Source organism: Hipposideros armiger, unplaced genomic scaffold (assembly GCF_001890085.2).
Source record: "Hipposideros armiger isolate ML-2016 unplaced genomic scaffold, ASM189008v1 scaffold_400, whole genome shotgun sequence".
NCBI lineage: Eukaryota > Metazoa > Chordata > Mammalia > Chiroptera > Hipposideridae > Hipposideros > Hipposideros armiger.
Genome location: NW_017731750.1, coordinates 86,142 through 92,872, shown reverse-complemented (window position 1 = coordinate 92,872; position 6,731 = coordinate 86,142). Strand labels below are relative to the sequence as shown.

The 6,731-nt window shown below is 46.2% G+C and overlaps 1 protein-coding gene across 3 annotated transcripts in view; it reads right to left on the bottom strand.

Moving 5' to 3' along the window:
• Positions 1-1,439, bottom strand: part of TMEM248 (transmembrane protein 248) — a 34,081-nt gene extending 32,642 nt beyond the window's left edge. For 2 of the 3 annotated variants that reach the window (XM_019663719.1, XM_019663721.1), the window contains exon 1: positions 1,133-1,210. The gene's annotated coding sequence lies outside the window, so the exon portion shown is untranslated. Of the gene's footprint in view, positions 1-1,132 lie in introns of all 3 variants that reach the window. The other variant, XM_019663722.1, reaches the window with a different exon arrangement.
• Positions 1,440-6,731: the final 5,292 nt, after the last annotated feature.

Sequence of the window (6,731 nt, the reverse complement as noted above, 5' to 3'; positions counted from 1 at the left end):
GGGGGGGTGGAGATGCTTCCAGCCCACCTCAATCGGGCCACGGTAATTCTTCCCCACAACTTTACTAGGAAGTCCTTGCTCCTGGACAGTAAATACGCTTGGAGTCATGAAGTATATCTTAGCTGCACAACAGGTCTATTTCCTTTCGAATCCTTAGATGAAATGAGGAAGCAAGAAGGCGCTCTCACCGTTCAGGCACTGCTAGAGCTTCATCCACTGAGGGGACCCAAATGCTTAGACCCCAAGCTGACCAAGGAGAGTACTAGAGAGGCAAACCAATTTACCAAATGTTCATCACCAGGCTTGGAGCCCTCTCCCCCGCCCCCCAATACCCCAACGGCGGCTGACCTATGGAAGGAGCCGAATCTTTCCTGCCAAAGCAGGCTGCAAAGGTCACCACCACTCATCACTCTGTGAGGGCTGTTCCCTGCTGGTCGAGAACTATACTACAGATATCGAATTCTTCAGTAAAGGCCCCCTCACCAGCAGTCCATCGCTTATGGTGCTCACACAATTCAAAACAGCACAACAGGCCTAGTTTTATTCCTGATGGTGCCTAGCCAGGGAACCAGAACTAAATGCCTCTAGATTACCTTGAAACCACTCAATTTATAAAAATAAGAGTGAAGGTAACAATCCACCTATCGCTGGATATTTACTAAGCTTAACACATAAAATACCATGATTTCACTTTAAGTTTCTGCATATACGTGGGTCTCTCCCTCCCATCTTCTTTCTGAGATGCATATAATTTGCAAATTTAGAGGTAACGCAAACACTACCCAAAGTCAAAAACGGCAAACTACCAAAATGTTCCGCGGGTCAAATCCAAATAACCCAAGCCTCAGCTCCATACGTGGGAAGTCCAGCCATTTCGAGGGCGGGCAGGGAACCCTTGCTCCCGGGATGAGGGTGGACAAACCCCGGTGGCGAGTGATCAGGCTGAGGTCACCAGGGCAGGCCCAACTTGGGCTAATATGGGGCGACCCCCATCGGAAGCTGGGGCTGGGGCTACAGCCCCTAGGGGATGAAGAAACGCGGCCAGAAGGCCCGCCCGGACCAGCGCACACCCCTCCCGTCCCCGCGGTCAAGCCAGCAGGGCCCACACCCCGGCCCGCCCGCCCCGGCTCACCCGCCCCGGCGGGCTGGGGCGCACCCCGGCCCAGCCCGGCCCGGCCAGCTGCTCAGTGGACGCCCGGGGCCGCTCCAAGCTCACTCGCGGCGGCGAGCAGCGGGCCCGGGGCCGCTCGGCACCATCCTCCCCGCCGCGCCGGGAGCAGCCTCCGGCTCCGCGGGGGCCGCGCGAGAACCAGAGGCCAGTCTGGCTCGCGCCGCCGCGACGCGGGCTAATCTGGATCCCGCAGCCGTGGTTTCCGGGTAGGAAAAAAACGCCACCGCCAGCGATGCTGTGACCTCCGACACCTGGCGTCCGACGGCGGCGCGGCCGGGACAAGATTCCTCACTTGCCGGCGGCGGAAACCTTGCCTGTTGATTGGGTCACGTGGAGTTGGGTGTCAGTACGTGAGCTGTGCGCATGCAGGGTGGGACGTGTGGCGTGTGCGTGTGCGTGCGTGCGTGCGTGCGTGTGTGTGTGTGGTATTGTGAGAGTGGGATTGGGTGAGTATGCGTGCGTGGGGCACAGATGTAGTTCTGTGTGTGGATCTGTGCAAGTGTTTGTGTGTGAGAGGCTAGGTGTGTGCATGCCTGTCTGTTTCTGTGCCGGTGTATTAATCACAGCAGATGAAAATATAATTTGGTACAATCCCTTTGTGAAATAATTTGGCATTATCCAGTAAACTTGAAGATAAATATGCTCTCTGGAGAATACATTACCCTGGAGAAACACTTGCACATCTGCACAGGTAGATCAAATGTTTATAGTGCCACTATTTGTAATCACTAAGGACTGGGAGGGGAAAAAAAACGCCCATATAGTCAAATGAAAAAAAATGGACTTTGGTATACTCATATGTAATCAAATAGAAAAGAGCAGTGAAAATTATTGAAAATCGCTGGCACATCAATGGGAATCAACCTCAGGACTATGTGCGGAGGACGCAAATCGCAAAATGATACTTGCAGCATAATCCCAAATATAAAATTCCAAAACATGCTAACATATTTTGTAGAGATGTGTAAAAAACTGAAAGAACTCTAAAAAAAAAGTATGAGAAAAAGATACACGAACTTCATGTTAAGTGTTAAGAGGATGGAATTGGGAAGAAGCCACAGGGTACTTCAAATGTCATGGAAATGTTCTTTATCTTAAAAAGGGCGATGGGTACACGGTTACTAAATTATTATTGTTTATATTTTATACATAACTTACAAATAATTTTTAATCTACTAAATAGTTAATAAAAATGAAAAATACACTGATTCACCGTTGAACTAGGAAGTTATTGAGTGTGCAGAGATGGCCTATTCATATGAAAAAGGCAGTAAAAGTTGCTAAGTACCTAAAATAGGTCAAATCTAAGAGATGTTGATATGAGTCATTCATGAGTCATGAAGGAGAATGATGGTAGACCCCAAAGATATATCTTTTGACAAAGATATCAATAGTTTTCAGCTGATTTTCAAAAGAAGCTGCTTAATTTCCAGTAGAAAGTAATTAAACTGAAAATAGAACTGTAATCAAAATCATACCCAAGATCTTAAAGTTGTTAAAAAAATTCAAATTATAAGTGGAGGCTTTGACAAGCAAGTAGTGAACAACTGCCAGTAGCCAATGGAAATTTAAATGCATAGTTACAGTTTGGTGAAGATGGATTAAGTTTAAACTTGAATTGTGATGATTAAGAGCAATGTGGTGAGTCATGTCAGGATAAATATATGATGTCATAAGTTAAAAATAAGTTTTGTCAATTCTGTGCTTCCAAGTCCAAACAGAAAAATAATTTTTTAACTCCAGTATTTTCATACACACTGTAATTTTTTCAGAAAATCTGTTATTGAATCAATGAATTTCTTACACTCTATGAAATATTAGCATCAATAAATAGTTGTTGGGCCTTCCAGTCAAGATGGTGGAGTAGTTAAATTACATGCTTGCCCCCTCCCATGACCACATCAAAATTACAACTAAATTACAGAACAATTATCACTGAGAATAGTCTGAAGTCTAGCTGAACCAAAGGCCTAAAACTAAGGATATGAGGAGCAGAGATGTGAAATGGGCAAGTCCCACCTCCATGATGTGGCAATTAAAAATCAATTGGGGGGTATATTTTGGCTGTGGAGGTCACTCTTGAGGAGCAAGAGGTCCCAGCCCCAACCAGGCTCCCCAACCCCAGGAGCACCAGTGTGAGGACTTATAAGAAATTTAACTTCATAATTTGTGGCCCAATATTTGAATTTTTACAGCTTGAGCTCTGAAGCTGCTTGCAGAGCCAGCAGTACCCCTGTGCTAATTGTACTGTTTGATAAATTGTACTCCTTGCATCATTGTATTATGATTGTGTGATCAAAGACAGCCTTTTTGCTTTATAGGCCTGTGCTGAAACTAGGACTTGATAAATGAGTAATTATGTATTACCCATTGTACTCACCTCATAACCCTACTTACTTGATCACTGAGTCAGCCAACCATTGAAAGTCCATTTGACCCACCGATCAGAAAACAAATGATGTAAATTTATGGTCTTGTTTCCCCTAGCAACCCATCTCTTTGATCAACAGCTCCTTGCAACTTTTGCCTTTAAAAACCCTGCCCAATCCCCTTCATTCTGCAACATATTCTTGGTTCATACTGAGGGCTACATTTCCCGGTTTGCAAATCATTGCCTGAATAAACTCGTCAAATTTCTTTTTTTAAAAGGTATCTCTGGACTTTTAAAAAAATAAGTGCTAGGAAGAGGAATCCCCATAATAACTGACTGTGAAAACCAGCCCAGGTAGCATCCGAGTGAGTCGGAGGGCTGCTCTGATTCCCAAGCATTCTTGAAGGGACCACGCATGTACTCGCTTACTCATAAACTCACTCACTCTGAGCTTTAGCTCAGGGGCAACAACTTGAAAATCACCAGAGATAAACAAGAAGGACCCAAATTGACTAACTTCAGGATGACGGCTGGAGGGGCAGGGGTCGAGGCAACTCTCTCCAGAGATGGAAGCATTGTCAGCTATCATTGCTCCTTTGTTCGGTGCTTCTCCCACCCGGCTGGAAGGCACAGGCAGGTGCCAAATCTGAGCTCTCCATTAACCTCGCCAATGCTACTAGCCCTGCCTTGGTGATTCCTTGAGACCCCTCCTCACCCAACCCACCCCCTCAGCCTGAGCCTACTCCAGCTACTCCTCCACCAAGCGGTCTTCCTCAGCTCATGCTGTGGATTTTCCCGAAATCTCTCAAAGGTCCACAAACCCCAAACAAGCAGTGGCCAGCCTTGTACTCTTGCTAAGCAGCCCTGAAGCCTAGCATAACTGCTGATCAGTATCAACTTGCACTGTAACTCCCATCAGGTGGCCTCAAGTCTGACATAAGTGGTGGCTAGTCTTGACCTGGAACGTAGCTTCAACTAAGCAGCCACAAGGCCAACACAAGTGGCAGTTGGCCTCAACTCAAATCATGGTGCCAACCAAAGGGTCCCAAGCCTGGTCCAAGTGGCAGCTGGCCTCAGTTGGAAGCACAGCCTCTCCCCAAAACCTCCAAGCCCAGCAAATGCAGCAACCAACAGCTTATCACTTTGTAGCTCCTACCAAACTTCCCAAGCCCAGCATAAGTGGTGCCTGACCTTAGCCTGCACCAACCAGAGCCCCTTCCAAGAGGCTCCAGACCCAACATATCCAGTGGCAGGCTTCAGACCACAAAAGAGCACCACCCAACTAGCTCCACAAAGGATATACCCAAAGGGAAAACTGGGCAAACACCAGAGCCCTGCTAAGGCAACCCCTGCTCTGTGGGGTCAGCCCCTGCACAACAGCCCATCCACTGTAGTCACAGCCAGCCCTCACAACCAGTAAACCTTAGGGTCAACACCACCCACTGATGTTCCAACAGTGATCAAGGCACAACTACAACAGGAGGCCACACACAGCCCACATAGGAAATACCCCAGGAACACCCAGCTCAGATGACTGGGGAGACTGCACTACTATGCCCCACAGGACACCTACAAAAGGCCACTCAGTCAAGATCAGGAGACATAGCAGATCTATCTAATACATAGAAACAAACACAGGGAGTCAGCCAAAATGGGGAGACAAAGAAATATGTCTCAAATGAAAGAACAAGACAAAACACCAGGAAAGAGCTACAAAATGGAGAAAAGCAATCTACATGGTGTAAAGTTCAAAACACTGGTTATAAGGATGCCAAAGAACTTAGGGGAAGAATAGATGAACTCAGTGAGAACTTCAACAAAGGGATAGGAAAAAAAGATACATGTGTGTGTGTGTGTGTGTGTGTGTGTGTGTGTGTGTGTGTGTATAAAGGAGATAGAAAACATACAAAAGAACCAGTCAGAAATAAAGACTACAATAACTGAAATAAAGAATACATTAGAGGGAATCAACATCAATTAGATGAAGCGACAATCAAAACAGCTATCTGGAAGACAAGGTGGCAGAAAACACCGAATCAGAACAGCAAAAAGAAAAATGAATTTATAAATGAGGAGAGTTTAAGGGACCTCTGAACAACATTAAACGTACCAACATTTGCACCATAGGGGCACCAGAAGAAGAGAGAAAGCAAGGAATTGAAAACCTATTTGAAGAAATAATTATTGAAAATTCCCCATCCTAGCAAAGGAAATAGACATACAAGTCCAGGAAGCACAGACAGTCCCAAACAAGATGAAACCAAAGAGGCCCAAACCAAGACACATCATAAGTAAAATGCCAAAGGTTAAAGAGAAAATCTTAAAAGCAGCAAGAGAAAAGCAGTTAGTTACCCACAAGGTGGCACCCATAAGACCATCAGCTGATTTTTCAACAGAAACTTTGCAGGCCAGAAGGAAAGATATATTCAAAGTGATGAAAAGCAAGGACATACAACCAAGATTACCTAGTAAGACTATCATTTAGAATTGAAGGGAGAGGTAAAGAATTTTCCAGACAAGAAAAGGCAAAAGATGTTCATCACCACTAAACCATTATTACAAGAAATGTTGGGCCAGTCGAGTGGCTCAGCTGGTTAAAAGTTAGATTCAGAGCATGAGCTCTGAGCAACAGGGCTGCCAGTTTGATTCCCACATGGGCCAGTGATGCTGTGCCTGAGCTGAGCTGCCGCTCAGCTGCCAACAGGTGGCAGGATGGCTCAGCTGGTGAGAGCATGTGCTCCTAACAACAAGGCTGCCTGTTTAATGGTGGGTTACGCCTGCCTGCAACTAAGACTGAACTTTGCACCTTGAGCTGAGCTGCCGCCTGGATGGCTCAGTGGATAGAGCATGCGCTCTTAACAACAAGGCTGCCAGTTCAACTCCCTCATGAGATGGTGGCTACGCCCTCCCACAACTAAGATTGAACACAACACCACCTTGAGCTTAGAGGCCACGAGCTGCCAACGGGCAGCCAGATGGCGACTGGTGCCCTCCACAACTAAGATTGAAGAACAACAATTTGGCTGGTCCCCTTCCCCAATTCTCCAACACTGTTTCCCTCCCCCAATAATAAAAAAAAAGAAAATTTTTTTTTTTAGCTGAGTCATCCTGCCTGTTGGCAGCTCAGAAGCAGCTTAGCTTGGGCCATGAATCGAACTGGTGATCCTGTTGCTCAGAGCTCACACTCTT